General features: G+C 46.3%; 2 long non-coding RNA genes across 3 annotated transcripts in view; one reads left to right on the top strand and one right to left on the bottom strand.

The window, feature by feature from the left end:
* LOC113978296 overlaps positions 1–22,623 on the bottom strand; it is a 41,960-nt gene that overhangs the window by 16,832 nt on the left and 2,505 nt on the right. Inside the window, exons 2-3 of the long non-coding RNA XR_003537534.1 lie at positions 11,031–11,145; positions 9,106–9,195 (exon numbers count right to left, since the gene is read on the bottom strand). This is a non-coding gene — a long non-coding RNA (uncharacterized LOC113978296). The remainder of the gene's footprint in view (positions 1–9,105; positions 9,196–11,030; positions 11,146–22,623) is intronic.
* Positions 687–19,345, top strand: LOC113978297. Of its 2 annotated transcripts, XR_003537535.1 has the most exons (4): positions 687–827; positions 14,351–14,446; positions 16,231–16,305; positions 17,165–19,345. It is a non-coding gene; the product is annotated as an uncharacterized LOC113978297 (long non-coding RNA). The 2 variants fall into 2 exon arrangements; XR_003537536.1 differs by lacking the exon at positions 16,231–16,305.

Raw genomic sequence — 22,623 nt, 5'->3', positions numbered from 1 at the left:
CGGCCTCACCTCAACATTGGGGTAGTTTGGGGGGACACAATTAGAGAGTGTCCAAAGGAGGCAACAGAGATGGGGAAGGGCCTTGATTTGAACCCGTGGGAGGACACTGAGGGCACTTGGTGTGTTCAGCTGGACAAGAGGAGACTGAGGGGAGACCTCCCTGCAGTTCCAATGCCTGGGCAGGGGCAGGGGAGAGGCAGGGACTGAGCTCTGCTCTGGGGGGACCAGGGACAGCAGCCAGGGAATGGCTGGAGCTGTGTCAGGGCAGGCTCAGGTTGGATCTCAGCAAAAGGTTCTTCCCCCAGAGGCTGGTTGGGCACTGCCCAGGCTCCCCAGGGCAGTGGGCACAGCCCCAAGGCTGCCAGAGCTCCAATAGGGTTTGGATGATCCTCTGGGGCACAGGGGGTGACTCTTGGGGATGGGCCCGTGCAGGGCTGAGGGCTGGACTGGATGATCCTTGTGGGTCCCTTCCAACTCAGCATATTCCAGGATTCTGGTAAAATCACACACCTTCTAAATGATGGAGTGCAAGCTCTGAACTGCACAGGGCCATCCTGGACAAGGAATTTGGCTGTGGTTTCTCCCTCATTCCTGGATCCAGAGTCCAGCAGGGGGGCTGCTGCTGGACGGGCTATTTTGAGCACAGTGCAGAGCACTGTTGCTGGGAGCTCACTCAGTGCCTCTGATCATGGCACTGTGAATCTGCCCACACAACTGCAATAAATCTCCTTGCCCCAGGACACTCTGGCTTTTCTCTGCTTGCACAATGCAACCATCCATTAGAGGAAGGGCTGCAACAGATGGGCTCTCCCTTCTCCAGAAACAAGGTAAGTGTCTCACCCAGCCAGAAATACTGGGCGCACTGATACAGACCATATTTCTTTAGTCTGCTTCTGAGAGAATCATGTGGAACAGTTTCAAAAGCTTTCCTAAAGCAAAATATGTCCCATCTGCTGCCTCGTCTTCATCTACTAGACATTATTTTCTCAAAGAAGGAAATTACAGTAAGATCGCACGATTAATTCTCGGTAAATCTATGTCCTTTTTTTCCCCCTTTTATCTTCTATTTGCTTTAAATTGATCATATAATATTTTTTCAGACTTATTTCTGGGAAGAGTGGTCTCTCATTCCCTGGTTTCTCTTTTTTTTCAAGGGAGTTACACTGTGTTTGCCTCTCGACGCTGCTCAGTGATCTCACCTGCCTTCCACGAGGCAGGGCAGTCACTAATGCTCCAGTAATTGCTTCAGCTCCTGCCTGCACTGCCCACATGGCTCTCACAGCACATTCCCAGAGCTGTCTGAGGCCAGAGCTGCTAATCTGGAGAGACAAGGAGAGAACAAATATAAAGCACAAAACCAGTGTAAAAGGACATGAGGGATAAGACCCAGCTCAGAGTGTTTGCTCTGCTCTCACAATTGATGGTTTAGTACAGAATCATGGAATGGGTTGGGGTGGGAGGCAGCTTAAACATCATCTCTGCCATGGGCAGGGATAACTTCCACTACACCAGGTTGCTCCAAACCCTGTCTAACCCATCCCTGGAGCCATTCCAGGGACGGGGCAGCACATCAGGACACTGTATTAACACAGCAGGAAGGTGCCTTCCAGCCGAGGGAAATCAAGCTGCCAACTCCAGGAAGGCTCTACCTGAAAACACATTTTTCACTTGAGAATGTTTGCTCCCCTGTGCTGCTGGGGGTTTAAATACCAGGAGCACAGTGGCAGCTGCACACGTGATGACAGATTCGCTGACTTACAGGGAGACGACGCCGGGGCCTCTCACCAGGCACCCGGGAAGTGCTGGGGAGGAGCACGAGGTCCCACTGCATGTCACACATTTGCAAGGGAAATGCGAGTGAAGGATCCTGGAAGGCAAAGTCAGGCTGCTGGCTGGAAGATTTAGCCCCAGGGTGCTGTTGACAGTTCCTCTGAAATCCTTCCACTTGAACACGCAACTCCAATTAGGCACCGGGGAAGGAGCCGCTACCGGGGGTGATGGGCTCCATCAAAACTCCACAGTGAAATCAGGCTTTTCGCAAGGAAAACATGCATGATGAGTTTAATTAAGTGGGAGCTGGGGGAAATCTGTCATGAGTTAAGGGTAAACAGATTGCTAAGGGTTGGTACAACACAAACACTCTTTGTATCCATGTAGTTCAGAGAAAGAGCTTGGTACAGGGGTGGAAGAGCTCCCAGGTGAAATTTATTGTATCAAAATGGACTAAGAAGCTAAACAAAGCTGCCCCCCAAATTAAGAACTATAAATCTAAAAAATTGAGGTGTGGGGGGGGTTAAATTAAAGAAAAAAAAAACACACAAAACCAAACGAAGTAAAACACAGGTAATAAAAACAGCAGCAAATAGTAAATCCCAGTGACAAAACTAACAGTATACTACAGTATATGGCCATAAACTACAGAAAAGAGAGTATAAGTCATAAAAGGGAAAGGTTCTTTTTTTATGTCAGAGAGAATGTTTTAAGGAATCTAGTCAGGCTAAAATTCTTACTGGAAAAGACCATACACTGAAAGTGTCTGGCAGTAAGAATGTAAATATATGAGGCGAGTTATCCCATCAGTCACCAGAGAAAGAAGACTGAGTGCTTAATGCTGAGAGGTGAAATACTAAACATGGGCACCTCTATTATTCATAAAATAAATCGATATAATGGCACAAAGGGAAAAAAAAGGTTAGAGAACCAATTTATAGAAACAGAGGCTGGCTGCTCTGCAGAGCTCTCGGAGCCTGAGCAGCCACAGAGAGGCTGCTCTGCTTAATCTCATGCAAGGTACGAGAGGAGGGAGTTCAAGAAGAGGCAGTCAATGATCCAGCAGAGAATATGGAACACAAAACTCCATCTTGGAGTGCAATGGTTGTGACTCGAGAGGTCTCAGTGGGCACAGAGCTCCCCACAAATGCTCAGGGAAGGCGTGATGAGACGGGAGGAGTGCTCAGAAATAAGGAACCCACTCCCCCAGCACAGCAGCACTGAAAGCACCAGTGGATCTCATTCTGGTGTTCCCATTTAATGCTGTTGAAAGATTAGACTGAGGGCAGAAAAGAGCCATAAAAAGAATATGAGGAGAGAAGAACATGTAACTGGGAAACTTAAACAGCTCAATTGAGGGGCCACTCGATAAACACCTTCACAAGGGGGAAATATCAACCAACGCTTTTTAATCTCACAGAGACAGAAGAAAGACTAAGGGCTGAAAAATGAAAGTGATTCAAACCAGAAATGAAACACACATTTTTTAACAGCAGTGATGATTAAATTTGGGAACAAACTACCACCTGAAGTGATGGATTTTGCAACTCTTGACATCTGGAACATATGTTCCTGTGAAAAGTTCAAGTTTTGATAAATAAGAATTTTTTCTCCCCTGAAAAACAATTTTGTCAGAAAATTCCTAGCCACTATTCGGGTTTCTTGTGTACTTAAAAAAGATAAAAGATGAGACAGAAAAAGAGCTTTGTACATTGAAAGTTGGTCAAAATGATAATAGAAGCAGAATAATGGAATTCCTAGATAAGGAGTGTGATATGGTAGGAGTTAATTATCACAGTGTCTCTAATGGAAATTTTGCATCACTAGTATTTCAAAATTATTTGAACATATCTTTATAATAATGATCAAAAGGGAACTGCTTGACATAATCTACTTGAACACTCAAGAGCTTCCTCATAGCGTTTTTCAGGCAGGGCCTATTCCAGAAGAATCCTGCATGGATATTGTGGATGCCCTAGAAAGCCAAAGCACAGCCCAGTCCCCTGCCTGGTGTCCCAAACAGGTATTTCCCTGCAAGCTTGGGCTGTTCTGGGGAGGTGCTCAGTGGCATTATTCCAAGTCTAATTTCTGTAATTTCAATCAAGGCCCCAAGAACTCCTGCAGAAGTGCTTTTAATACACTACAGAAATGAAATATGACACAGAAGGCGCTGACAACTTGTAGAGCATCATTAAACATACCACAGCCATTAACAAATGTGCCAAGGCAGGCTGGTACATCTGTATGGAAGGCAGGCGGAGGAGCTGGGCTCCACATTGCTTTATTTTTTGACTAAAAAACACTTTAGAAGTCTCCAGCTTATCCTGAATCAATAGAATGTGAAGCATCACTGCAAAAAAAAAAAATCCTCTTGGGAATTTTTAGTGGACTGAGAATTGTGGCACTTCTCAGTAAATGTCAGGCTTATCAGAGTTGTGAGTAAGCATCAGTTAGCTCTCAAACAAGCTGACTCTGTTCATTTCTCTCAGAACTGTATGTAATATTCTCCTGGCAAGGAACAGCTCTTTTAGTAGACTGCAGCACAAATTTGTAAAAGAAGCTTGTCTCAGCTCTGATCCAAAAAGCAAAAGAGATCTCGATTAGATGCCTGTGGAAGGAGCTGTTTTTTGACTACAAAGCCCAGATCATTTGGAGTTAAAGGGATGCAAGAAATACAAACTTCTCCTTTTCAGATCATAACAGATGCAGCAATTGTAAGAAAACTTTCTTCCTAAGCCTGGTTTACCCACTTCAAATTACATCAGTAGCTTCAAGTATATTTTGACCCAGGAGTGGTTAACGACATCAATCTTTACAGCACATATTCATCCCTTTCTAAAGCCCCTCTCTTTATTTCTACCAAGCAGCTTTTCTCTTTATATTGCTGGATGAGACTCTGCAGCATCGTGGTGAGATCTTCATTAGCATTCAAATCAAAATGCATTGTTTGCTGATGGAGTGGGGAGAGGAGTTCAGCCTTCCCTGCTCGTGCTCACCGCTACCATCACAAGTGTTTACATCCACAGATGGGTTTCATTTTCTTTTGACAGAACATAACAAAGGCTGTGCTGGGTCAGAGTGGAGGTTCCTCTGTTCCAGCAGCTGGTTTGCAATCCAGATGCCCGGGGAAGGAGTTCAGGAACACACCAGGCTGGCACTGGTGCTTTCTTGGAATGTTACTCTGTTTTCCAACAATATGTGTCTTGGGACTTTTTGAGTCACAATGCTTGGTTTTACTGTTTAACAGGTTATGCTTTAACTCCTCTCCATTAACTTCTTCTGTTACCCCCGGAGCACAAGTAAACTTGGAGCATCCATAATATCCCATGGCAAAGGATTTTACAGCTCAATTACAAGTTTTGTCAAGAACCATCAACCACATTATACTGATTTCTAGTTGTTGCTTTGGAAGAGACACTAAAGGGGCTTCTCAGTTTGGAGAGAAGGCAGCAAGGGGGATGAGTGAGACTTACAAAATTATGGTGAGGCCATGGTGAGGTTGCACCTGATGTCCTGTGTCCAGTTCTGGGCCCTCATGGAAGAGAGACACTGAGGGGCTGGAGCGTGTCCAGGGAAGGGAACAGAGCTGGGGAAGGGGCTGGAGCAGCAGGAGCAGCTGAGGGAGCTGGGGGGGCTCAGCCTGGAGAAAAGGAGGCTCAGGGGGGACCTTCTGGCTCTGCAACCCCCTGACAGGAGGGGGGAGCTGGGGGGGGGGTCGGGCTCTGCTCCCAGGGAACAAGGGACAGGAGGAGAGGGAACGGCCTCCAGCTGTGCCAGGGGAGGGTCAGGTTGGACATCAGGAGGAATTTCTCCCTGGAAAGGGTGGTCAGGCCTTGGCAGGGGCTGCCCAGGGAGGTTTGGAGTCCCCATCCCTGGAGGTGTCCAAGGAAGGCCTGGCCGTGGCACTCAGTGCTCTGGGCTGGGGGACAAGGTGGGGATGGGGCACAGGGGGGACTCAGTGATCCTGGAGGGCTTTTCCAGCGTTAATTATTCTGTGATTCTGTGATTTTTATGGTCACAGCCTGGAAAGGTGAGCACTGCAGACACAGAGACCATGGTCTGACCCACCAGATCATTTCTTATGTATTTATGACTAAGTTGTCTTAGTGCCCCCTCAGGACCCTTCCATGAGCTCTAACAAATTTTTGAATTGTGGTTTCTCACTAGAAAAACTTTCCCTAATATGTTGGGGTTTATCCATTTCTTCTTTTTTTTCCTTACAATTTCTCCTCATTGCTCAGCACGGACTCCAGTGTGACTGTCTGCAGTTCTCCACTTGGTTCCTGGGGACCTTCTCAGGGATTGTTGTCACATCTCCCATCTCCCATCCCTCCTGCAGGGACACTGATTTAAGTGACAGGTTACACACTATTGTAGCTCCATAATTGCATATTTGTTTTCCTTCTGAGCTCTTGAGTGATTACCAGATGGTCTTGGTAATTTCTGACTCTTCATCTTATCAATTAGTCCTAAAATGAATTTTATTGTCACTTAATTTGAGACGGTTCCTTACACTTGTCCCCATAAGTTTGGCTCTCATGGGAGAGGAACCTGCCTCAACTACAGTGAGCACCAACACAGAGCTGAGTTTACTTTAAAGTACAGTTTTCTCTCTAACTGTAAATCCTTTTAGAGACTGGTCATCTGTTATACCAAACCTCTGCAAATATAGGATTCTGGCAATTTTGAAGATATTTGACTAGTATTTTTATTATTCTGTCAGTGAGTTTGCACCTTAAAATTTCCCCTTGCCTGCCCTACAGGTTTAGCTTCACAGTTAATGCTTTTTTTAATTTTTTTCCAATAGTTTCTTTATTTGCTCAGAAATCCCTGATTTTGAACACTCTCCTCCACTCTGCTGTTAGAATATTGCCTTTTGGTCCCTTGTAGAATTATTTCACTTAGTGATATATTGCTCTGAGCTTCAGATAGGGTGGTTTTATCTAGTTTCTCATCTTCTTCATCCTTAAAGCAGCTGCTTTTAATTTCCTTTTAAGAAGCTCCCCTGCTTTTGAATAGGTCCCATTTTTAAGTGAGGTATTACAGTGAGGTGGCTGGGGGGGGAAATCAAATACTCCTAAGATATTGTCATGAATCTCTCTGGGAAAAATGAGAGGTATCCATCAAGGTTTTTCCAAAGAAGGGAAGCTGTGGATGTGTAGCACCTCCAGCTGGAAGGGGAAGGATGGGGTGGGCTCTGCAGGGAGCAGGGACTTGGATGCTGGGAGAGGTGGGCAGAGGAACCTCTAGCACCAAGCTACAAAAGGGCCTGGCAGGAGGCTGTCTAGGGCCAGGTAAAAGACAGGGAGGGAATGCAGAAATCCCAAAGGAAAATTCATATTCAAAGGCAGGAATGCACCTGTGTCAGCAGAATGATGTGAACTCGCTCGTTCAGAGAGGGGAGCTGGAAAGACCTTCTGTAACTGCAGGCTCCCTCCACTCACCCAGGCAGTGTGTCTGGAGCAGAGCTGTCACACGTGACCTTTCCTCAGCATTCCAGGACTGGATTTTGTAGGCAGGCTCTGGGGAGGCCGAGGGAAGCTTGGGGTGAGAGCCCAGGAGCATTTCCCCACACCAGGGCTCCCAGCCCTGCAGTGCTCAGCACCTTATGGCTTAGGGGAACCAGGGACTCAGGGATGATGGAAAAGCACCCATGTATCTTTTTGGGGTGGCTGGCATCCAGCTCCCTGGAAAAAACAATCTCCCACCAAAAAAAAAAGGGCCAGCATGGGATGCAGCGAGGGCCACGCACCTCTTCTGCAGGGCAGGACAGCTCTCCAGGCTGTGTCACTGGCTGGTATCATCCCACACGTGGGTCACAGAATATGCCAAGCTGGGAGGGACCCACAAGGATCATCCAGTCCAACCCTCAGCCCTGCACAGGCCCATCCCCAAGAGTCACACCCTGTGCCCCAGAGCATCATCCAAACCCTCCTGGAGCTCTGGCAGCCTTGGGGCTGTGCCCACTGCCCTGGGGAGCCTGGGCAGTGCCCAATCACCCTCTGGGGGAAGAACCTTTGGCTGAGATCCAACCTGAGCCTGCCCTGACACAGCTCCAGCCATTCCCTGGCTGCTGTCCCTGGTCCCCCCAGAGCAGAGCTCAGTCCCTGCCCCTCCTCTGCCCCTGCCCAGGCACTTGGAACTGCAGGGAGGTCTCCCCTCAGTCTCCTCTGCTCCAGCTGAACACACCAAGTGCCCTCAGTGTCCTCACACGGCTTCAAATCAAGGCCCTTCCCCATCTCTGTTCCCTCCTTTGGACACTCTCTAATGGCTCAATCTCTTCCTTCCATTGTGTCCCCCCAAACTGCCCCAATGTTGAGGTGAGGCCGCCCCAGGGCAGAGCAGAGCGGGACAATCCCCTCCCTGATGCCCCAGGACAGGGATGTCCCTCCTGGCTGCCAGGGCACTGCTGACTCATATGTGGCAGCAGTTGGTCACATTTGGAGTCCTTGGGATACTGGTGTGTCCAGGCAGCCTTTTGCTCCCAGCTGCAGGTGTCCCAGCCCAGCAGGACCCTGCCCATGGGGACAGGCTCCCTCCTCCCACAGACAAGCTTTACAAAATGCAATGGAAATGGAATATCAAGCAGGCAGCTGGCACATCCCAGGCAGGCTGCAGAGCCACGATGACTCACAGAAACAAATCTGCCAGATGTTCCAGCCCCACAAGGGAGCCACACGCTCGTCCTACTGCAGGAATTGTGGTTTGCCTCCTGTCGTGTTGCTTCCTGCAAGAACGCTGGAAAACGGTGCTGGCTCGAGAGTTACTTTCCCTGCTTAAAACTGGTGCTGCCATAGGTTTGTGGAGTTGGTGACTATCAATAAGAAATAACTCAGAGCTCGGAGAAATGCTGTGCTCCCCTCTTCCTCCAGCGTGGCTTGTTTACACCCTGTGCTGCAATCTGAAAATTGCCATCTCTAACGAATGCTAAATAGTGGGAGGCTTTTCCTCAGCAGCCTGTTACTGAGCCTGATTGCTGTGCAGGATAATGTGCTGGGAGAGAGCGGGGGCTTGGCTGTGTCTCTCTGTTTCATGCAGTCATAGAAACTGTCAGGCTTAGGTGGCTCTGTGATCTCCAGGCAGCAATGTCTCCCTGCACCCTTTCCCGGCTCCCCATTTATTTTTAAAACGTTCCATTGTTACTGTCACTCAGCCCTTTCAGCCAATTTTCATGTCATTATTATTTCCGTCTCTTTAAAATTTATCTACTTATGCAATTTTAATCTTTTTTTTCTTTTTCCAAGCCAATTCATAGTAATATGTTAACAGCTGCCTTGTAGTGGAAGTCACTGGGAGTTAATACTCCAAAGCCCTCACTGTTAAGAACCGACTCACCTCAGTGTTGTAAATCTGCACTGCCTTGCACCCCTCTCCTCAGAGCATTCTCATGTGTCTGCTTATCACCAGGAACATTCCCGACCCTGCCTGTGGAGGGCACGTGAAAAAAGCAAAGGATACCAGTGAGCAAGGAATCTTTCCCCACACAAATGACATCTGAAATATTTCTACAGCTCCTTAAGCTCAAAGGACCAGGAAGCAGAAGGGGATCTGTATTGCAAAAGATCAGGAATAAAGGAGGGAGAGAAGGAAGAGTTGTAACAGGGTCCTTGCCCACATTTCAATATTCCTGCAGCCAACATGGAATACAGCTGCCTCTGTTTTGGGAGTTTGATGATACTTTTGATTTCCCTCCTCTGCCAGCAGTTCCATCTTCCCTGTGAGGGTGGGGAGGGCCTGGCACAGGTTGTCCAGAGAAGCTGTGGCTGCCCCTGGATCCCTGGAAGTGTCCAAGGCCAGGTTGGACGGGGCTCGGAGCAACCTGGGCTAGTGGAAGGTGTCCCTGCCCATGGCAGGGGGTGGAATCTCTAAGGTCCCTTCCAACCCAAAGCATTCTGTGATTCTTGCAAACAACTCAAGGCATGACCATGATGATAATTCTTCATAACAGCACAGCAGGAAAGGTACTGACCCAAAGCCTTGTTAATGCACAACACAGATAAGAGTTTGTTGGGTGGTATTTTTTTGGCCTTTTTTTAGATATTGAATTCAGGCAAAATCAATGTTTCTGAATAACAACAAATCATTCATACCCATTGCAATGGTGATCTTTTCTCCCTTGACTCATACACAGGAGTGCTCACATAAATATACATCCACTTCCCATCCACACAGTATCAAACAGCCCAGAAGTGCTACAGGACCCAGCATAACACGTTGGTTTAGGAAGATCAACCCTGCAGTCACGTGGGTGCACTGAGAGGAGATACTAAAGCTCAGCACACAGGCACTTCTGGCTGAGCTGTGCAAAGGTCACCCTGTGCTGTGAATAAGCTCATGTCAACACTGTGAGTTTATGAGAGTGCAGAAGACACTTTGCAGAGGAGATTCAGGCTCTCTGGGTTAAAAGGTTATGAAATTTAGTCTAATCTCTATTTCTGTTTTCTTAGACGTTCACTATCAATCTATTATAGGCAAAGAAGTCAGTGCAACCCAAAACTAGGTTTCCCAACTTCTTTTATGTGACCCTGACCATATTTATCATAGAATCACAGAAGAGTTTGGGTTGGAAGGGACCTTAAAGATTTCACCCCTCTGCCACCCCCCTTTCACCAGCCCAGGTTGCTCCAAGCCCCGTCCAACCTGACCTTGGACATTTCCAGGGATGGGGCAGCCACAGCTTCTCTGGGCAACCTGGGCCAGGGCCTCCCCACCCTCACAGGGAACAGTTTCTTCCTAATATCTAATCTACAAGACAACTTCTACAAGACTGTTCAGACTTGTAGTTTAAACTGCTCAGAATTCTCCCAAGCTACCCTGAAATCTCTTTTTTAAATCACACTGATTTGCATCATCATTTCTCAGACTGAAATAAAATAATTTCTTTTTGCCAAAACATTCCCTCCAGCACTCCCTTGAGAACCACTTGTGTCTCTGTGCTTTATCACAGGAGTTTCACATTTGGCACAGGGCTTCTCCTGGTGAAAGGTTTGTATCTGTTGCCTTCACAACTGTCCACAAAGTTCTTATACTGGAACACACTCACAGTCAAACAGAATAAGCAAGATACCAAAAGATTTAACACCCAGGAACAGAAAATCACCAGAATAATCAGAATGTATTCTAAGTACATAGAAACTAATAAGGAGATGAGCACTTGTCAACATGAATCCCTCAGGAACAAAACAAGCTGATTCAGTCTAATTTTGGTCTCCAGTGCATGAGACTTTGTGGGTAAGGAAGAAGCAGCAGATTCCACACACCTCAATGTCACTGAGGCTCCTGACATTGTCCCACGTGGGTGAAGAATGCCCTGGCTGAAGTCATGACACAAATCTGGTTGGAATCTGCAGTCTGAAAGCAGTTTCCAATGGTTCACTGTGAAATGCAAAGGACAAATTGAATGGTTACTCAGCTGTTCATAAGATCCACTCAATATTTTATTGATAGCCTGGATGAGGGAATGGACTGTGTGTTTATTAAATCTGCCAAGATTAAATCTGCAAAGAGTGGCTGCGAATATATGGGGGAGAGTGGTATTAGAAACTTTTGACAACTTGGACAACTCTATAAATACAGGAGCCATCTCAATGGTAAAAAGCATTGTGGTTTCACTTAGGCAGGAGTAAAGTGCACAAATACAGGATGGACATCAGCTGGGCAGAGAGCAGTCTGGAAAACAAACCAGTCTAAAGGTTCTGATAACAAGCTGAACAGGGGTTATTGTCTGAGCAGAGAGAAAACACTCCTCAGGCATATTAGCAGAAGAATTGCCTACAAGACATCTTGCAGGTCCTTTTGCTGTTCTCAGTGACACCTCAGTGCAGAGGCACATGCAGCTTTGGGTGCTGCTCCTCTGACAGGATAAGCAGCAACACGAAGGGTTGGAGGGCTGGAAAACATGACCTGAATCAGGAGACTGAGAACAGAGCATGCTCAAAAGAGAGAACACCATGGAAAGATGCAGTAACAGCCCTGACAGAGCAGGATCAGTGCAGGAACAGTCCTGGAGCAGATCAAAGTCTGCTACAAAATGGAAGAGAAACAACCGCTCTGCACACGCCAAGAATATCATAAGCAGATCTGATTGTGTGTGGAAGGAGGAGATGGAATAAGTGATCAGCTGAGATTTCTTCCAGCTTCATTTTTCAATGATTCTGTGCCCAGCTGAAGATGATTAGAGTTTGTCTGTACCCAATTTGCCCTGATGTACCCCAGTGCCTTCACACAGCAATTGCTCATGCACATTTGCATCATTTTTGCATTAATGTCTTCATTAAGGTTAGTGCTTTACGTTCATCCTACCGTCCTAAGACTATCTGTCTTACAAATACCTTATCAAAATGCTATTTGCCAAACCAGCCTGACTCACAACTCATTCATCAAAAGCCATTTTAATAATTAGTCCTCAAATCCTAATTCAATAAAATCTTCGTATCTTGATTTTCCTTCCCACCCAGCACAATGGGCAAAATGGTTTGTAATCCTTTGGCACCATTACTCTCAGACTCACAGAACCCAGATTAGAGCTGCTGGTGCCAGTCTCCCTTTCCAATGACATAATTTTAGAAACTACTACAATTTTAGAAAAGAAAATGTGGACATCTTGGGCCTCTCAGCTGCAGATTCCTACAGAAGACACTGCTGGAGTCATTAGTATCCAGTCCAATCCCTGGCACAAAGGCAGGTGTAGCCCTACTATGTCCATTCTGACACCAAAAAAAATCTTAAAATACTTGAAATCTTCCCAAACTACCCATTTCAGTGATTCTACATCCTGTATTAACAACTGATGTCCCTGTTAGTGCAGTTCAGCCTGTTATCTCCAGCCATTTTCCCATGGAAAGCAGTTAAAGCTGCAGTGGCCAGGCAGGGCAGCTGATAAATATGACACTTTCTTAGTCACTGTGACTTCTCAGGGTGCCAGGGGAAAGCTGTGCTGCCTTATCAAATCATTATAATCAATGACCAATATTGATCAGAACCAGCTATAGCCCAGCTTCCTGCAGGATCCATCGAACCAAATGGCTGGAAACTGCTGGAAGGACAGCAAAGATCCTTGTGAAATTGTGCAGCTTCTGAGATTTATGGAAGCACAGCTCCATTTCACTGGCATACATTCAGTTAAATCAACATTATATAAAACTTCATCTATAAGGTTTCTTATATAAAAGAAATCATGCACGCCACAGACCTCGTTAGCTCTGTGTACCCTGTTAAATTGAGTTGATATGTCAGAGAGTAGAAAACCAAAAGATTCCTGATTTATCATCTTAATCCTTTACATTTCCTCTCAAGAATTCACACTGCTGTCATTTTCTCCTCCATTCCCATTACCTTCTTCGTAACATATTGGCCTTCTTACTTTTACTGAATAATTCCTGGTCTATTATATCTATAATTATACTAATAATTAAGCATGCCTTTTCATCAGCTAGCAGCTAATTACTTCTGTTCCTACCCAGCTTGCTCAGAAAACAGTCAATTCATCTGCATCCCCATCACTCTCCCCGTTGCTAAGCAGTCAATGCCACTCAGCAGTGGCACTGCAATGGGGTGGGGTGGCTCACCCTGCATTAAAGGTGCTTTGTGGCACCTGAGTGGAGCTGCCTTTCACCCTCAGAGGAGTTTCTCACCTGAGAAAGGTTTAGTCACCTTTGCTTGGCAAAGACTCCTTATCCCAAACAGCTTTGGAGCTGCCTGGAAGCAGCTACTGCTCACTGCAAGGAGTAGTTTGTCATTGGAGGGACACAAAAAGAACTGGATCCTAAACCAGCCTCTGCCAATTCAGTCTTAGGCCTTTTTTTGGTCAGACCATACCCAAGATTTTGTTAGATGTGAACTGAAGTCATGAAGCCTTCTAAGCTCTCCATTATCTGGACTTCTGTAAAGCTTTTCATGTGGTCCCCCACAACAGGATGGTGAGAGGGATGGAGCAGCTCTGCTGGGAGGAAAGGATGGGAAACTTGGGATTGTTCAGCCTGGAGAAGAGAAGGCTCCAGTGTGACCTAATTGTAGCCTTCCAGTGCCTGAAGGAGCCAACAGGAAAGATGGAGAGGCATGATTTACAAGGGGTGGAGCAACAGGACAAGGGGGAATGGCTTCACTCTGCCAGAGGGCAGGGTTAGATGGGATATTGGGAAGAAATTCTTCCCTGTGAGGGTGATGAGACCCTGGCACAGGTTGCTCAGAGAAGCTGTGGCTGCCCCTGGATCCCTGGAAGTGTCCAAGGCCAGGTTGGAGGGGGCTTGGAGCAACCTGGGCTAGTGGAAGGTGTCCCTGCCCACGGCAGGGGGTGGCACTGGATGATCTTTAAGGTCCCTTCCAACCCAAACCCTTCTGTGATTCCATGACTTTCCAGTGTTATCACAGTGCAGAGCCACAGGCACTCACACACTGTCCATCCCATCTGGATCATTCCTGTGTTTGCTGGTGTGACAACTGGACATTTTCATCCTGACTCTGCTGCTCACTCTGCCCCAGATCACCCATGCTAGTTAGTACCAAACTTCAGTGACGTGGTGAGAAATCAGCTCAGATTGATTTTTTTTCCCTCAATTACCTGTCATTTTGTCTGTTGGAGGCTGGAGAGAGAAGCTGCTGTTCCAGGGCAGGAATTCCCACCATCGCCAGCCTTGGCAAGCTGCTTCTTTCCCTGTTTCTCAGTTAATGAAATCAGGTAAATTAACATTAGTGAAATGTTAATGGCTGATATTTGTAGGCTTCCCAGAGACAGGGCTGGGCCAAACCCCTTAATCCTTTTAGCTGATTCATGACTGCATCCTCTGAAATGAAGTAATGTTGGCAAATGCAGTGATTGTGCTTGATTCCAGAGAAAGGGAATTCGAAAATGAGGAAATTTGTTAAAGAAAACGCTCAGAGTGGCAGCCAGAAAGGTAAAATGTTTTCAGATGGCAGGTAGACTATTTTAGGATTCTATATTGGAGGCTCAAAGCAAATGCATATAACCTGTCAAAAAAAAAAGACTTGAGAGGAAAACAAAAAGCTGGCATCATAAAACAGCAGGATCAGGGAGGCTCTTGGAAGTTAAAAGGTATCCTGCAAAAAGCTGAAGTTGTGTCTGAAAAAGGAAAACTAAAAAGAACATAAATTCTGGCAGACTAAATGTAAAAGCACAATAACGTAGACTGAAGAAAGAGTTTAGAAGCAGTTTGCTAAAGAAATAGAAAAGTATGCTATAAATCCTTCCTGAACACACCAAGAGCAAGAAGCCTTGGAAGAGTCAGTGTGAGGAAGAAGACTCAGAAAAGATGATGCCATCACAAAAAAATCCCAAGCTCTTTTTTTTTTCTCTTCCCAAATCTCTGTTCACCTGGAGAACCTTGAAAACTCTCGAACCAGCATCTTGTTTGTAAGGCCTTCAGAGAAGGCTTGTCTTGATTTCAGGGTGTTAAGCGGAGATTACAGACCAGATAAAATGAATAACAACATATCACTGGGCATGGATGGAATTCAGGCAAGGTTTTTATTGAATGTTAAATATGAATCATCTGACCTAACACCCTCAGTATGTATGTAACCTTTTGCTGAAAATTGCTGTGATTTTCAAAGGGCTGGAAGGTAACGAATAAGAAATCAGGTTTTTTAAATAAATCCAGTGGCAATTCAAGAAACCACAGATCACTGAGTTTAATGTCCATTTGGGTCATATTGGCTGAAGCTCTGGCAAAGAACAGAATTAGCGAGCACATGAATAAAAGTAACATGTTAAGGAAAAGTAAACATGACTTTTGTAAAAGGAATCTGAGCCTCCTAAATCTGCTGGAATTCTCTGAAGGACTCAAAAGCATGTAAATAGCAGAGCTCCAGCTGAGAAATTTTCCCTGCATTTCCAACTCACCCCAAGCTTCCAGAAACCTCATGCATAGAAGGTCCCATCAAAGGCTCTTAAATAAACTAAACAGTCAGGGACTGCAGGTAAGGACCTCACAGAGTTAAATAAGAATTTAGTACTGGAAAAAGAAGATTATACTAAAGGATGAGTTTTCACAGTAGAAGATGATCATCAGGGGAGTCCCATGGGGATTAAGGTCTGTGGTGCTCAATGTGTTCAGGAATGATTTGGGAAGTTGGTTGAACAGTGAAGAAGATTTCTGATAAAAACTAAATTAATTAGGATAATATTTACTACAAAAAACTTCAAGATCTTACAACAGTGAGCAAGCCTCATGACAAAGTGGAAGATAAATTTCAGCCCTGACAACCATAATCTGGCTATCCACAAAAAGCAACACTAACTCTACACAGGGAGTGATGGGCTCTGAGCTAGTTTGCACAATTTAGGAAATGCATCTCAACGTTGTAACAGCTTGTTCTATGAATATATGACCCCATTGCTGAATAGCAGGCAAAAAAAAGTTCCAAAGTTTAGCACGGCTTGGAGAGAAAAGCACAACCTTGCCCCTGTATGATTTATGGTGTCTCTGCTTCTCCAAAACAAAGCACACTTCTGGTACCTTCACCTGAGACAAACTGTAACAGGCAAAAGAAAAGCTACATGGCAGGATGACAAACATGGTAAGTACAAAACCTCTTTCATGTGAAAAACAAAGTTAGCATGAGAAGTTGAATGGGAAGGGATCACTTGGCATTTGTCGTTCCCAGTCGTGCCGAGCAGGCCAGGTGCCAGGGAGGGGGGACGGACACCGTACAAAAGCTCTGTCTCGTGCCTCTTTGTTCAGCTGCTGAAGCCTTCTATGCTGTCAGACAACGATTTCAAGGGCTGTGGGAGAGCTGTGACAGCTACACTTCGTACATAATCCCTGCATGTTTTCAGGAAAAAGAATATAAGGGGGGAAAGGAGGAGTAAACAATTGCTGTACTTGCGGTACTTTCTGTGCCCGTTAATTCTAATTCATCATTCACTAGAGGTCTCTACTTCTTTTCCCATCTGCCCTCCTCCTACCACATTTTCTGAATTAAAATTTAAAAAAAAATAATTATTAAAAACCCACAATTAGGCAGCATTTATTAACATCTGCCTGTAGTGACCCAGCTGCTGTTTGCCAGCCTCTACAGTGATGTATTGTAACATCCTCCTCTCACCTTTCTACACTTCTTTCCCAGCTCCTTTGAGCACAGGGGGTTCAGGCTGTTAACTCAGCTCCTTCAGGGACAGCTCTACCTTTCAGTCACTTGTGCAGTGACTTGTACCAGTTGGTCCCAGCCCTGATCACAGCCTTAAACTCCTGGCGAGCCATTAATAATACACAGCAATCATTTTAATTGCAACCGGGTGTCTGGAATTTAGGAGCTGTGCACAGACTTCCTTCTATCCACAATATTATTGTCCCATTGTGCATTTTGGAGTTTAGCTCTCATTAAAAGTAATAGAGGGAAATAGTCTGTAGCAAACTGAATGTGTTTGTTTTCACAGTTCACCTCCTGCTCCTCTGCACTAAAACACTCTCGCTCGGTGACAAGACCACAGCTGTTGCCATCGTTTCCTTACCTGCAGAGTGCAATATTTAGCTGGAGGGACACTGAAGTTTTTCTGTTTGTTAGTTATCATGTCAACAACTCTCACCTTATCACTTCAGTTTCCATTCTGTTGATAAAACCTGTCAGCCTTCCTTGAGTGGTTCCAGGCCCTCAGAAGAAATCACATTAAATTGGCACAACCAAGTAAATCTGGAAGGGATGTGCTCCTGGCTTACCAAAGGAAATGGGGGAGGGCTTGAATTTCTCTCCCTCTTCCTCCCTGCACAGCTCCAATGTCCAAGTGCTTGGAGCAGTGTTGAAATCCTCCCTACGGACTCAGCAGTTCAAGTCAGATCAGGTCTTTGAATATGGCCCAGAGGAGACATCTGTGGAGCCGAAATTGATATGTTTAAGTGCAAGAGACAATAATCATTTCTTCAAGTATAAGCTAAAAATACCCGGAAAAAAATGGAATTCATAATGGAGATTTTAAAGATCTGTGACACACCAGAGCCTGCACAAGGGTTTTAATGAGAGAGAAGCCAATTTAATTGGTCAGTGCGAGCAGATGCTTTGCTGGGTGAGTGGGCTACGAGGTCTCACAGCCCTGGTTAACGCCAGGAGCATCAGCACTGTCCTCAACATGGCTGTGACAAGCCCGTGTCACAGCAGCGCAGTGTCAGAGCCAGGGAACCTCGGTAATCAACGTCTCCACGGTGTCAGATCACAGAGCCACGGGGAGAAAGCACTAAAAGGAGAAGGCAAAAGCCGACAAAGGAACATTCCTGAAGGTAATTGCAGGACTGACCATCTCCTCTTGTCGTTTGCTTCATTATCACTCTGGGCATGAAGCTGAACCAGCCTGTTAAGTTTTAACGCTGTGTTAACAGGGAGCTGCCGAGCACCAGGGCTGAGGTTTACAGGCCTCCCCTGTGAAAACTCTTCTGCAGTGTGTGTCACCGGCCTAGGAAAGCCAGGAATAACTTCCGTGGCCCGTTCAATTACAGACACTCACACCCAGCTCCCTCTCCTCGTGGCACGGCTCATCAATCAGGGCTTCTGTCACCGTGTCTCTTCTCATCGCAGTCACCAGAAGGCTCTGAGCTCCCTCCCAGTCCGTGCGACATTTACTGTCAGGGGCTGTCAACACCAAGAGATTCTCCCAGGGCCTCCGAGTTCATCACAAAGCAACAAGATCTATCCCCCAAACGCGCTCCCAGTTCCAGCTCTGGATTACAGTGACTGACTGAGGGGCTTTGCAGCACTCGGGGAAGAGTGAAACAGCAGCACGAGCTGCAGCTTATGCCCAAATACTTTTGTTTTCTTATTCTCTTGTTAGAAAAATACAACTGCTTTAAGAGAGGTTTCAGGCTAATGATTAATTAAGCTTCCTCAACACCATCCCTTATAAACTTATTAAGAGAAAGCTGAGATTGTTTACTTAGAAATTTAGCCTTCCCATCTTTAGCATTGATCCTGCCTTCACTCTCTGTTTAACAACACAGTGACCTAGTGGAAAAAATTTATAAAACTTAATAAATTGCAGTAAGCAATATTGACAGAGTGTGTATATGCACATTTGGGTTTGTATGAACATATTATAAGAAATCTAATAAAGTAAAACAAACACATTTGCTTTGTCTGTGAGCTGTGAAACAAGATCCCTGTAATTACAATGTTAGAAGCATAGTTGGTCAAAGGGGTATGGTGAGATTTTTGGCCATATATTTCTGGTTCGAGATTAAAAAACAACTATTGTTTATCGAGGGTTACATGTTGCACAAAACTGCTTTGCTCAAAACGCAGAAAAATAAAAATGTACATGAAAACCCAAATTAGCAGAAGACCTCTATGAGACCAGAGGAACCAGTACCCAGAGAATAAAGTTCCAGTGGCAAATGTGCCTCGAAGAAACAATGGAGGACTTGGAGATATGTTCATTTTATCTGAACTTTAAGGAGGAATGGGCCTTAATGAGTGTTTAAACCAGTGACTGAAAGAGTGCTTTCAATTGCAAGGTTTTTAAAAGACTATAGAATGTATATAACCTTCTAGAACTTTGATGTCTATTTTTAACTGGCTTTCTACAACTAGCCTGGTTTCCTCTTCCAACCAAAATAAACATATTTCTTAAGGAGCACAGTATTTATTTCCCTAAGGAGCAAAGTATTTATTTCCCTAAAATTACCATGATAACAAATAGAGTTTTCTCAGCCTCTTCTGGTACACTCACTGTGCTCAGCCATGGATCACCACCACCTGAGTCCAACATTCCAGGCCATTTTCCATCCAATTTATAGCCCATTTACTCAATCCATACCTCACCCACCAGGCTGGTAAGATGACACTATGAGTGCCCATGTCAAAGTCTTGGTAGATTCAAGGTAAACACCATTCACATGTCTCCCCTTGTTCTCTGAGCCAGTCTCATCGTCAGGTTGTTTAGGCAGATTGTCCTTGTCAAAGCCATGGTGGCTGTTCCAAATCACCTCTTACTTAAAATAGTTTCCAGGAGAAACCATCACCTTCCAGAGAGCCAGGCTAAATCAAGTTGCCTAATCTTTCTTCTTACCCTTCTTATAGAATCACAGAGTGGTTTGGGTTGGAAGGGACACGAAAGATCATCTCATCCCACTCCCTGCCATGGGCAGGGACACCTTCCATTAGACCAGGTTGCTCCAACCTGGCGTTGGACACTTCCAGGGATCCAGGGGCAGCCACAGCTTCTCTGGGCAACCTGTGCCAGGGCCTCCCCACCCTCACAGGGAAGAATTCTTGAATAAAAGTCTGGTGTTTGCCCTCTTTCAGTCAGCAGAATCCTCTCCTGATTATTGCGGCATCAGCCACTTCCCCCAGCACCCTTGGGTGCACGGAACAAAATCCCACCATCAGCACCCAGAAAAGCTGCAGTGACACACTCTGCACCTGCAGCAATTCCTCATGGCTTGTCACCTCTTCCTCCTGAGTGTCCTTCCCACTCTGCAAGGACACAAACCAGCTGAGCTGGTCAGACCCCACAGCAGCCCTCACTGACCATCCTCCTGCTTTAGCTTGAGCCACTCTCTCTTCAACATTAACTCCTTTACCCACGTTACTCCACAGCAGCTGATACCTCTGGGCTTTGCCATCTCAGCTTTGTCTTGCTGTGACAGTTCCCTTTACAGAATCATGGGATTCTAGAATGGTTCAGGCTGGAAGGGCCCACGGTGGATCATCTGGTCCCACCTCCCTGCTCAGTCCCAGAGCACATGGCACAGGATTGTGTCCAGACAGCTCTGCAAGATCTCCAGTCAGGAGACTCCACACCCTCTCTGCTCTCTCTCCAGGGCTGGGGCACTGCCCAGCCAAGAAGTTCTTCCTCCTGTCCAGCTGCAACTTCCTGGGCATCAGTTCCTGCCCGTTCCTCCTGGGCCATTGCTGGGCCCCCCCGAGCAGAGCCTGCTCCAGCCTCTGCCCCCTCCCTGAACCCCTGACACCCCCTGGGGAGGGCCCCTCTCAGGCTCTGCTCTGGAGGCTGAACAGCCCCAGCTCCCTCAGCCTTTGCTGCTCCCAGAGCTGCTCCATCCCTTGGGCATCTCCGCAGCCTGCGCTGGCCCCGCTGCAGGAGCTCCCTGGCCCTGCTGTGCTGAGGAGCCCGAGCTGGGCCCAGCCCTGCAGATGTGCCTGCCCAGGGCTGGGCAGAGGGGCAGGATCCCCTCCCTGCCCTGCTCCAATGCTCTTCCTGATGCCCCCAGGATCCCATTGGCCTCCTTGGCCCCCAGGACTCACAAGTCCTTCTCTGCAGAGCTGCTTCCTCATCCCTCAGCATCCCCATAATATCTTCGTCTTCATCTGAAGATTTTCCTTTCTCCAGTGTCAGACACAAACACACAACTGCACCACGGACACTGTGCAGCTCCTGTGGAATCCTCACAACGTAAATCCAAACAGATCAGCTCTGTTGTTGCCTCGCCAGTTGCAGAAAAGACAGAGAGCATCACTCATCAACTGGCTGGGGACTTGAAAGGAAACTAGGACTAACAGCCTTAAAAATACAGTGATTAGCTGAGAAAACCTTGGAAGAACCAATACCAACAAATGCAGGTTCAGATTTTGGAGCATTAATTAATGGTATCAACCTGATGAGCGAGAAAATTAAGGCAAGATTATATAGTGGAGATGCTGATATTTCTATTTTGCATGTAATTTTCATCCCCAAACAAACTGTAGTAGCTTAGCAAACACCGGTCTACTAACATGAGACAATTACAGACACATTTAGTAAAACAGGCAACTAAATTACTTTGTAATTACACTATTAAGCCAAATCTGGGGTGAAAAGGATAAAGGATTTGTGTCCTATATAACATTACCAAAAAAAAAAAATAAAAGCTGTGGAAAACCTAGAGAAACTTGGTAGTCTAAAGCAGGTGTTTAGGCTGATGAAGGAGGGCGATTATGGATCTCTGGGAAAGCCACACTTGAAGCTAAACTTGCAGCTATTGAAGCATAAACCACAGATAAAACTGAACAAGAACCCTGAGTTCATAACAGGAATTACCAGCACAGATGGTTTGAAAAGAGAAAGACCAAGAATTTCTGTGCCTCTGGAACAAAGAAATAAACAAAAAAGTGGAGTGTTCAGCTGGAATGAGCATGGCAATATTCCTACTGCTGAAGGAAACCACAAGGGAAGGAGGACATAAAGCTGATTTTTCCTCCCGCTGCCATGGCACGGTCTCCGTTGGGAACTCTGCCATCTCCTGTTGCAATACTGCTGGAACAAACACAGCACATATAAACCAAGGGAGCCCCTGTGAGCACCATCAGCCACAAACCCAGGCTAAATGGGACCAGAGGTGGGGGGAGAACCACACACAACCCAAACCATACCCGCGCCTTAACGCATTTATTGCACTTTTCCATTCACAACTGAAACAAATGTTTTGCGTTTATACCCATGTCCCAAATATAATTAATCATGTCACTGATTGCAGGATGAGCAACTGATGGAGTTTCTGATCACACCTGAAATGACTTTCTTGTGTTTCAATCTCCCCTTGTCCAACTGGGGTGCAGCACCCAAGCCCCCTCCTGCTCTGCAGGTGCAGGCCAGTCTGGGTGAGGAGTCACAGAACGGGTCAGGGTGGAAAGGACCACAGTGGATCATCTGGTCCCACCTTCCTGCTCCACCAGGGCCATCCCAGAGCACATGGCACAGGATTGTGTCCACACAGCTCTGCAAGATCTCCAGGGAGGAGACTCCACCCCCTCTCTGCTCTCTCTCCAGGGCTGGGTCACTGCCCAGCCAAGAAGTTCTTCCTCCTGTCCAGCTGCAACTTCCTGGGCATCAGTTCCTGCCCGTTCCTCCTGGGCCATTGCTGGGCCCCCCCGAGCAGAACCTGCTCCAGCCTCTGCCCCCTCCCTGCAGCCCCT

The sequence above is a fragment of the Neopelma chrysocephalum genome, unplaced genomic scaffold, assembly GCF_003984885.1.
Source record: "Neopelma chrysocephalum unplaced genomic scaffold, ASM398488v2 Primary Assembly neopelma1_319, whole genome shotgun sequence".
Lineage (NCBI taxonomy): Eukaryota > Metazoa > Chordata > Aves > Passeriformes > Pipridae > Neopelma > Neopelma chrysocephalum.
Note: the sequence above shows the minus strand (reverse complement) of the source record. Positions and strands in the feature narration are given on the sequence as shown.